Below are 11,695 nucleotides of genomic sequence, written 5' to 3' on the forward strand. Positions count from 1 at the left end.
CACGTCTTTCCTTTCTGCAGCAAATGCAGGCAAAGATACTTAAAACGTTCACGTTGAGCTTGTGGAACTTGAGTTTATAAAACAAAAACACGTGTTACGTGGTTTCCTGTTAATGAAACCTTTTAAAATAGTCTAAAGCGACCTGCCCTCAACCTAATGCATTGATCTGTCCCCCGTGGAACAATTCTAACATTAGAAAGCTAATCTGACCCTGGTTATATCAGTTAACTGGTTTCTAACTTTCTTAGTTTATGACCAGCAGTCTCAACCTGGAAAGGCACTGGTGTCCCCTCATAAGGCTGAAGGCCAGAGTATTACTGATACTCATGTAAGTAGGAGAACAACTTTGTATGGCTGTTGTTGTCCTGGGAGCATCGCCGGGTTGTGTGAAAAATATCTTTTAGTATGTAATAAATGTATTAATACTCACGTTAAATTGTATGGGTTTTTTTATTTTAGAGACTCAGCAATCATAAAGTCAACATTTTCTGTCTTTATTTCTTTTTCATCATCAGTAGACTTATTCCAGACTTGACAGGTTCGTCTGAATTCAGCCACATTGGAGGTTTTCAGCAGGAAAATCCTGTTAAAAGTCAAAGGTCAGGCATTCTCCTTCAAGACATTCTGCTAGAAAGCAGAATTCATGGTTCCATCCTTTACATCAGGTGGTCCAGGTCCTGAAGCAGCATGGCAGCCCCAGACCACCACACTACCACCACCGTGTCTGGCTTGTGTTTGTGCATTTTACGCTTTTATGCAAATTCAAACATGCTCCTGCTCTGGGATTAGAGCACTGGGAGAAAACCCACATGTTTGGGCCGAACATGCCAACTCTGCACAGAAAGACTGCAGCCGGGATTCAAACCAGCAACCTTTTAGTTGCAAGGCAACAGTGCCACTACCTGCTCCACTATGTAGCCCGTAGGTCTGATCTTTTTGTGTTGGTTTGAATCCAGACCAAGATGTCTCCCTTTTTTGTCTGTCAGTTCATAGAATGTTTTCCCAGAATTCCCCGGGATCGTCGTGATGGTTATCCTCACTGACACGTGTGGGTCGATGAGACACTCTGCGGGTGTGCGTTTTTGAGTTGGCCACTAGAGGGCGCATCTAACCTAGAGGAAGAGTGACTGGAGGGTGGAGGACAATGAAGTCACAAGTTGAACGTCTCACACTACACCTTCAATTCAAAATCCTCTCCATTTGAAACTCTTCCTCAGCTGTAATCAACGTACATCTCCATCTCTTTGCAAGTCATAGACATTTTAAGTTTGACTGGATACAGAAATGTTGTGATGCTAATTTATTCATGGGGAAACATGCTGACCACTTTCTAACTGAACCTTAAAGTCAGTTTCTGTGGAGCTGTTTGTGTAGATTGCTCCGTAAACAACATTGGTTTGAAGAAATAGAGTAATTGTAACTGGCTTGAAATCGGTGAGTATCAACACATTCATCTTAACACTGAGGATTCCAGTTAGGTGGTCCAGGAACTTGTCTAAGATGCCTCCTGGCTACCTCCCCCTGGAGTGGAAGACCCATGCATCACCCAGAGGTTTATAAATCTTCTCTGACCTGTTAACACCTTGGGATCCTCATGGAGGAGCTGGAGAGTCACTGGGAAGGAGGTAGGTCTGGGTTACCCTCATGAATACTTTGCCTCCATGACTTGACACTGGATTAGTGGATCTGTTGTCTGGATGTAACATCTTGGATCTTTTATCAGCAAACCTTAGACATTTTATGAAAGCTGAATTTAGTTTGACCAGCAGAGGTAAAACTAGGTGCTGACTGAGGATCAATTAGTAAAAAGGTTCCTATATAAGAAACCCAGCATAGAGGTTGCATAAAGTCACTGACTAGTGTCAGATTCTTTACAGCAATTCCTCATACTAAGCAAGCATTTAGCGACAGTGGAGAGGAAAACTCCCTTTTAACAGGAATAAACCTCCAGAGGATCCTGGCTCAGTATAAGCAGCCATCCACCATGAAGGTGAAGAAAGCAATGAAATGCAAAGGTTAAAACACTGTCCACTTCATCAGTGTGCCACAGGTTACTCTCTGGTCTCCAAACCAGATAACACATTGCTCGTGACCTCGCAACCGGGAGGTACAGTCATAACAGAATCTGTGCTTCGTCAGAAGACTCCAGACAAAGGACAGAAACCTTAACCCTTAATAAAAGAATGTTATTCTTTCTCATACAATCAAGTATTCACTTTAAAGATTAATTAGAATTACATTATGTAATTAATCTTTTAACTAAAGCGATTTGATATAATAAAATAATGTCCTGACTGCTTTACAGTAATGAATGAATCAACATAATAGATGTCACGGCCTTTATACTTCCAAAAAAAATTTGATTTCCAACTAAAGGCCGTTGGTGAAAACAGATGATTTCCTCTAAGCATGCACTTTAGACTTGATTTCTTACAAATTTTATAAATGGTTTATTCTTCCAAAAAATTGTTCAGAATTCATTCAAAATGTTCTACTTTTGATCAAATGAAAATTAACCTTAAATAAAATTATCAGGTATAAAAATGGTAAAAAAAAAATCATTTAACCAAATCCTCCCATTTTCCCTGACACTTGGCCAACAAACATTCTTTCACACACCTCCCCATGTGCTACTAATAAGCTTAATGACTAAGGCGTGTCCAAAAAATTCAACTACATCAATTTGCCAAAAAACAAAAAATTAACAAATTTTAATTGCAAACTTAACTTATTATAAAGGGAATGATAAAAGAAGGAATTCTAAAAGAAATTTATAACTAACAGATTTATGTTACTTTACTGAAAGGGCCACCACATTCTGGCCCCTAATTCATGTTTAACACGAATTACATTTATACCTCTAGTGGCCGTTACAAAATGGATCATTAACATTAACAAACTTACATTAAACATGAGCTTTCCTTTTCTCAAAGAATTCATTCAAATTTTGACATACAACATTTCATAAAACGAATAACCCCCCCTTTTTTAAGGTGTCCATTCATGTCTTCTTAGAACAAAAACAGAGATCAATGTCCTCTTTTAAGTTCTTTTCATCTTTCTTCATTATGTGTATGTTATATAATGAGATTGTCATGGTATGCGTCTGCCCCCTCCTTCATGTGCCTCCTGGTGTCCTCCATCCCTCTCTAGATTCCCTTTTGTGTCTCACAGCGCCCTCATGTGTCCTTTGTCTGCGTCTCATTTATGTGTTTGTAGGCATTCGATCATGGTAAATGGTAAAATGGTAAATGGCCTGTATTTGATATAGCGCCTTCTAGAGTTCTTGAAACCCCCCAAGGCGCTTTACAACACAATCAGTCATTCACCCATTCACACACACACATTCACACACTGGTGGGGATGAGCTACGATGTAGCCACAGCTGCCCTGGGGCGCACTGACAGAGGCGAGGCTGCCGAGCACTGGCGCCACCGGTCCCTCCGACCACCACCAGCAGGCAACGTGGGTTAAGTGTCTTGCCCAAGGACACAACAACAGTGACAGACTGAGCGGGGCTCGAACCTGCAACCTTCCGATTACGGGGTGAGCACTTAACTCCTGTGCCACTGTCCCCATCCCTTCCAGTTGTAGCTCCAGCCTCTTTGTCCCCGGCTCTGTGTCTGTTTGGGTGTGTACGTGCCCATTCCCCAATAGCTGGGTTTCATGTGACGTCATCACCAGCGTGCACAAATTCGTTGGAGGGCAGGAAGTGAAGTGGAATACAGCAATTTAGCAATCGCAACGGTAAAAATGCCTATGTTTTGTGTTGTTTATGGTTGCTCCAATCGCTCTAACCGAGAAAAAAATAAAAGATTTTTTAGAGTACCGAAGGTTGTCGTTCACAGAGGCGACAAGTATAAAAAGCTTACAGAACAACGTCGGAAAAAATGGATTTTAAACCTACGCCTGCGGTCAGGAGGAGCAGAGTCTGACAATGCCCGCGTCTGCGGTGACCACTTCCTCCAAGGTATATTAACAGCTAAGGTTGTTTTATGGCGGTGTTTAAATACCGCAATGTTAGTTCTATTGTAGTGATTACTTGTAGTCTTAATATGAACATTATTCGACTTTTTAGGCCGCCCTAGCTCCTTAGATGAGGTTGAGTCGGAAGACTGGGCTCCAACGGTCAACCTCTGTTACCAGAAGTCTAAGCCCAAGTCAGAAGCCTCTCTTCAACGGGATCAGAGGATGAAGCTAAAGGAAGACAAACAAAAACGGTATGATTGTGCAGAAACTCTGTTGGATCTTCAGATACCAGACAAGCAGAGAGTTGAGAGCTCTGAACCAACGCTGACACCTGACCACCCACAGTCCGAGCGCATCGGTGTGATTGAGACGTTTAATGATGGAGGTACGTTTTTTTTTTATGTTTATACTGCAGATGTGGTTAAGAATCTAAAACAGCATGCAACATATAATGTAAACATATAAATGACCTGAACTTGTGTTCCGCCTTTCAGAGTCAGAGGACTCCAAAGAGCTTTACATCATTCACCCATTCACACACTGATAGTGATGACCTGCAATGCAGTCACAGCTGCCCTGGGGCGCACTGACTGAGACAACAGACAACATCTTTATTTTTTAACATATTTCTGCAATACAGTTTCAGTAAATGATGTCCGGCATACCCTAAATCTAGATGCAAATACTGATTTCTTCCAATAATCTTATCAAAACAGTAATGTCTTAACTTAATGCTTATACACATTTTAGCTTACAGTTCTTTAGGTTAAAGTTGCTTTCTAGCACATAACTAAAACGATGCACCAGTTAGGGCTGCTCAATTAATCGAATTTTAATCACAATTACGATCTGAGTTTTGAATGATTATACAAACAAAACAAGCCGATAATTTGCTCCTCCCACTTGTGCTGCCCTGAGGTTCAAATGAAGCGCTCCCAGGGTTGCCAACTTGGCGACTTTGACGCTATTTCCAACAGCTTTTCAGGCCTTCTTGATTTTTTAAATCTTAAAAGTACCTAGCGAACACCTGAGAAACATCTCTGGTAACCCTTAGCTACTTTCTGGATAACTGTCGTTGACATTTCCTGCAGGTTAGCTAAACACTCCGCCTGCGCTCCGGACCGTTCTTCAGGACATTAGGAAAGGGAATGATGTAGTGATGTGTCAGTCGCTAAAGAAACAGCTCTCAGAGCCGGCTCCCTGTTGGATTAACCAGAGTGAGTGACACGCACACCGCACCTGCGGACTTCTGAGCCACTAAAAACGGCTAAATGTGCGTGTGCGGCGCGCTAAACAGTGCAGCTTGCCCCTGATTGCTGTGAGACCAGGTTGGGGGGTGGGGGGTGCAGCTGTGGTTGGGACAATTATTACATTAACTGATGGACTTGTAAATTATAAATAAGGTAGAAATAAGTTCCTCACGCTGATAAATAATAACTAATCTCTCTGAGGACACGGTGCTTGTGCACTCTCCTACAGCACCTTGACACGACTCAATAAATGTTATGCAACATTTTGTGAACATCAGTTTATTTGCATTTATTTGTTATAAATGCCACTGTATAATTCTTGCTGTCAGTATTTGCAAGATATTGGTATTTGGGTCTGTACTGGTTAGACTTTAATGAATTAAACCAAGGTCTATAGCCCTTGGGTCATAAACTATGAGCTATAAGTATACTGGTCTTTTTATACTGGGAATCAGGAGTTATTTTAGTGATCATCTTGTTTCTTATTTATTTTTGTCCTGATTGCGCCCTGAACAATTTTATGACTGAATAAAAACAAATAAAATCAACATAAATTGAAAAATCGTCCTAAATAATCGAGATCACAATTTCAGTCACCAAAATCGTGATTATTATTTTTGCCATAATCGAGCAGCCCTAGCACCAGTTATTAACACGGCTTCTGATTTTCCCAGCCATTATAATAGAAATGAATCAAGTGCTGCTTAAAATAGGGACATCTAAAACAGGGAGGTGTACACATCTTGTAAAATTGTCATTACACATTTTTAAAAAATAAGATTTTTTTTTTACATTTACCATGGCTCTACAAATCATTTGGCTCAAGTGCTTGGTAGAGTTGCAATCTTTTTATCCTATCTCAACTGTTTATACATTATTTTTAATGATACAGACACAATTACTTGACTTGACTTCAGTAATTATGCCCTCCGATTGCAGGCTACGCAGATGCCGGGACCCAGACAGAGCTTACGATGAAGGACATTGAGAAGATGGAGGACGTTCTGAGACAGAACACAACAGAGCTGGCAGATCTTCACTCCAAAAAACTGGACACAAATTTTTGTCAGAACTCATTTGAAAAAAAAATGAGGACAAGACTAAATTCTACAAGGGACTCCCCAACTTTTTAGTTTTATTGCAGATTTTTGAGCTGTGTGAGCCCTACATCACCTATGGCCCCATGTCTGTGCTGTCTAAATTTGAACAGTTTATGTTAGTTTTAATTAGGTTGAGACTAAATCTCCCACTGAAAGATTTAGCTTTCAGATTCAAGATTTCTCTGTCCAGTGCTTCCAGAATTTGGCATAAATTAATTGACATACTTTATGAAATACTAGAATTTCAAATTGAGTGGTCAGAGCGACATGTACTTCATGCAACAATGCCAATGTCATTCAGAGAGGCATTTGGAAATAAAGTTGCTGTGATAGTTGATTGTTTTGAAGTTTTCATTGAGAGGCCCTCTAATTTATTAGCCCAAGCACAAACTCGGTCAAATTATAAGCACTATCATACTGTAAAATTTCTAATTGGAGTTGCGCCCCAAGGCTATGTTACATATATATCTTGTGCCTGGGCAGGGAGAGTCAGCGATAAGCAGATTACATTAGAGGTGGCCTCTTAAAAAACTTGTTGCCTGGAGACATTATATTAGCAGACCAATTTTACCGCAAAGACTACAACTCCCATGATGCTTTGCGGCGCCAGCGCGGAGCAGATGCGCCCCCTCCTTTGTGTTTTTTCAGCGCCGAGGCAGTCAGAGGTAGTTGGGTGTCTGCAGCTCCGCTGTCTCGGACAAACTACACTCCTCTCAGCGCCGAGTTCACTCAGCTGTTTTCTGACGTTGAAGCCCAGAAACGGAGATTCTAACCGCTCAGTAATGTGTTCACGACTGAAAGAGAAAGTTTTCAAACTAACGTCCAGACAGAGCTGATATAACTTCAGCAAGCAGCGACACGCTCAAACCAGCACGACTCTGTGGCTGCTGTCGTGTTTCCTCCCTGACACAACAACGTGGTCAAGCTGCTCAGACATGTTCATCAGCACAAACCTATGTGAGCACCTGTTGTCATCTAATGTTGTCATTATTATGATGAAGATAAACAAAACAATAGGAGCCTCCTCCTCAGCTCAGATCAGCCCCATGATGCAGGTATCTGGCTGGAACAGGTGAGCATCACAGTAAACCAGTGGAGCAAACTGAGCTTTAAATATGTTGGATTTATGCTCTTTTTCTGCTCCAAAACATGAAAGTTAACAGGTGAGATGTTGCATTTTCATTTAAGATAAAATGATATTTTTATTTTGTTGTTGTTCCGTGAGAAAAGATTTAACCTACAGTAAACAGGAAGTGGAAAGGCTGCAGATAGATGAATAGAATAGAAAATCCCTTTATTGTTCCTCAGTGGGGAAAGCTAGATGTCACAGCAGCGATGACACTTATTACAGGAGAAAAAAAAGGAGAATAAAAATAAGAAAAATGAATAAACAAGAAAACATAAATCCTGAATAAAGCCAGGGGTGCAGACTCTCCCACCAGATCCACGGTGCAATTCAACCTGACAACGGTTATCTTTATTTTCATTTACATGAACGATCATGAGGAATCATCTGGACAAATGTGAAAGAAAAAGATCTGTAGAGAAGGAAAATGGAAAGTGTAGGAGAAAACGAGGATGTACTTCTTTAGTAAATGTTCACTGATGAGTTTTCGTGTTTGGGAAATTACAAGTGAGGTCAATCACAAGTTGTGTTTTCATAAAATAGTGTTTCCATCTGAAAATAAATCAGGGTTTCATTTTAACTTTATTTCTCAGTGTTGCAGCTGGATGCTCTTCTGCGCACCTCTAACAGGTTACCAGACATTTGAGATTATTTTCTAGTTATTCAATTAAATGATAATTGTATAATGAATATTTTTTCTAAAGCAAAGTTTTAATAAGTTATTAAATCAGACACATCAATGCCATAGACACAATCTCTGTCACACCGCTGCATCTTTCGGATCATTACTTCATCCATTTCAGCACGACTCTACAAGGGAGGTCCACTGCTTCCTGCCCAATGGTCTCATTCCGCCGCAACCTCCACAATCTGGCACCCAACTACTTCTCCTCTCTTGTTGCCTCCACTCTTCCATCTCCCAGCACATTCTCTGCTTATGAAGTGAATGAAGCCACCTAGTCACTCTGCTCCACACTCTGCTCTTGTCTTAACAACGTGTGCCCTTTAGCCACTAGACCTGCTAGATCCTCTCAGTCGCACTCTTGGCTAAATGATACCCTCCGGTCTCTACGCACCAATCTTAGAGCTGCGGAACGGAAATGGCGCAAAACAAAAGATCCTGGTCATCAATTGAAATTTCAGGAATTACTGTCCTCATTCTCTGCCAGCATCACTGATGCAAAGAAAGCTTTCTACACTGACAAAATTCTCAGCCCTACTGACTCTCAGAAACTATTTTCAACATTCAAAACTCTGCTCAACCCTCCATCTCCACCTCCTACCAACAATCTATCAGCTGACACCTTTGCCTCATTCTTCACTGACAAAGTGGCAGCTATAAGCAAACAGTTTACTCAACTGGACACTCCTGAACATTCGCAACCACAAACTCCTTCTAGCCCAACCATCTCAGGCCCTACTGCTTCATTTTCCTCTTTTTCCCCTCTCACTGAGAATTGTGTGTCCAAGCTTCTCACGTGCAGCCGCCCTACTACATGCCCACTTGACCCCATTTCGACTAAGCTGCTCCAAGCTATTGCTCCTACAGTAGCCGCAGCAGTCAAACGTGATCAACACTTCACTGACATCCGGTACATTTCCCACCTCTCTCAAGCATGCTCAGGTTAAACCGCTGCCAAAAAAAACATCTCTTCCTCCAAATCACGTGGAGAACTACCGACCTATCTCTCTCCTCCCTTTTCTGTCCAAAATCATTGAAAGGGTGGCTTTCAAGCAGATCACAGAATACCTCTCACAAAACTGTCTGCTTGACCCTTACCAGTCTGGGTTCAAACAGGGCCACTCCACTGAAACCGCTCTGTTAGCAGTGACTGAATCCTTAAAAGAAGCTAGAGCGACAGGCAAATCCTCAGTGCTTATCCTGCTCGACTTATTGGCTGCATTTGACACTGTCAACCATGGCTTCCTTTTGTTCACACTCTCTAGCATGGGCATCACAGAGTAAGCACACGCCTGGTTTGAATCGTACCTCACAGGACGATCATTCAGTGTATCTTGGCTTGGACAATCCTCTACCATGCACCATCTTGCCACAGGAGCCCCCCAGGGCTCTGTACTAGGACCTCTTCTCTTTGCCACATACACCACCTCACTGGGTGAGATCATTCGATCACATGGCTTCTCCTACCACTGCTATGCAGACGACACCCAGGTCTATCTGTCATTTCCACCGGACGACCACACTGTCTCTGCATGAGTATCAAACTGTCTCTCTGACATAACAAAATGGATGAAATCCCACCATCTCCAGCTCAACCTCTCTAAAACTGAACTACTTGTCATCCCAACAAAACCATCCATACAGCATAATATTGCATCCAAAATGACTTCCTATTAGAGCCCTGCACGGGCCTAAAATCTGAGCCCGTGTCCGGCCCGGCCCGAGGGGGTGGAGCCCCAGCCCGACCCGGCCCGAGAAGGTTTTCAGGATTCTCTGGGCCAACCCGAGCCCGAGCCTGACTTTTTTTTAACCAACTAAATGAAAACAAAGTGCGTCAATCCTGAACAATGTGTTAAAAGACGTGCAGGATCCGATCAATTTGTTTTTCCCTCATTTACCATCACGGAGATGATGGCGCACTGGCTCTGGTGGTAATCAAGTTAAATTTTATCTCTTTCCAACAATTTTAACAAGAAAACAAAACAGTTAAAAGCAGGGCTTGTGTTGACCAGATAGTTCCCGTATTTGATCGTTTATTTTGACGGAGAAAGAATAGGAAAAATTACCCCGACGCATGCAGACGAACTGACATTTCATTCTATGCACATCGCAGATGTTGCTAAATCACCCAAGAAAAGATTCCCATCTGAACATCTGAGCTGCACACTGCTCAGCGCAGCTCGCTGTCAGCGCATATGTGCACAGCGAGCTGAAGTTGTGGAGATTGGCTTGGAGCGTGTCGCAGAACCAGAGCGCATGCGGGAAGGTTCCTCCCACTGAAGCGAGTATTTTCCAAACCCTGTCTCTCAGAGAGACTTGTCACTTAGAAAATGTTCCCTGATTATGAAACTTTGGCTGAATAGTGCTTGTTCCTGTCTCCAATGTGGCGACGCATCCAGGAGCCGTCTGAGGAGAATCCCAGAATCTTACATCCTCTTCAGCTCAGGAAGCGCCTCTGACTACGCACAAGCGTGACCCGTCAACCTGGTCTCACAGCAAGACTGGGTTGGGCCTGTTCAGGTTTACGCAGACAATCTTTACACAGAATTGACTTACAGATATAAAATTAATTCAGTAAAATATAAAGCATTTTATTTAAATATCCATTCATTATTTTACAAGCACAGAGAGCCGCATCAGATTCAGATCAGCGGGAAGATTCCTCCGACTGAATTCAGTCGGAGGAATCTTCCTGCATGCGCTCTGGTTCTGCGACATGCTCCAAGCCCCTCTCCACATCTTCAGCTCGCTGTATACCTTATGTAGTACACGCTGACAGCGAGCTGCAGTGAGCAGTGTCCAGCTCAGATGTTCAGATGGGAATCTTTTCTTGAGCGATTTAGCTACATCTGCGATGTGCGTAGAATAAAATGTCAGTTCGTCTGCATGCGTCGGGGTAATTCTTTCTATTCTTTCTCCATCAAAATAAACGGTCAAATATGGGAACTGTCCGGTCAACACAAGCCCTGCTTTTACCTGTTCTGTTTTCTTGTGAAAATAGATAAAATTAAACTTGATTAACACCAGAGCCAGGCGCACTGCGCCGTTATCTCCGTCACTGTAAATGAGGGAAAAACAAAATAATCGGATCCTTTTCTGACCTTCCCCACCCACAAAGTTTAATTACAACAACCAAACGTGACAGAGCCTGGATTTGTATTCTGAACAGTCTAAACATGTTTTTAAAAGAAATGTATGACAAACGTGGCACCTGCTCAGTAAAACCACCAACAGGGTGAAAAATATCAAAATATTGTAGGCAGAGACGGGCTACAGCTTCTGGATCCACTTTATATAAATCGTTTTATTTATTATCTTCTTATGAAAGATAAATTTGACGCACACGAGCGACCAGTACCGGCTGCTGTCACCTGTTGTGAGCAGCGCTCTGCTGTCTGAGGGTAGGCCCTGCCCACAACGCCGCAGCTGCTGTGGCTCCCAGTGTTTTCTTTACTGTGGGAAATGGGTAATAATGGCTCTTTGATAGGAACAGGTTGCCGACCCCTGGTTTAAGTGTTTCAAATTTTTTATTTTATTTTTTTCAATTTTTTAATGAATTCGATTAAAA

This window comes from Nothobranchius furzeri, chromosome 9, assembly GCF_043380555.1.
Source record: "Nothobranchius furzeri strain GRZ-AD chromosome 9, NfurGRZ-RIMD1, whole genome shotgun sequence".
Classification (NCBI taxonomy): Eukaryota; Metazoa; Chordata; class Actinopteri; order Cyprinodontiformes; family Nothobranchiidae; genus Nothobranchius; species Nothobranchius furzeri.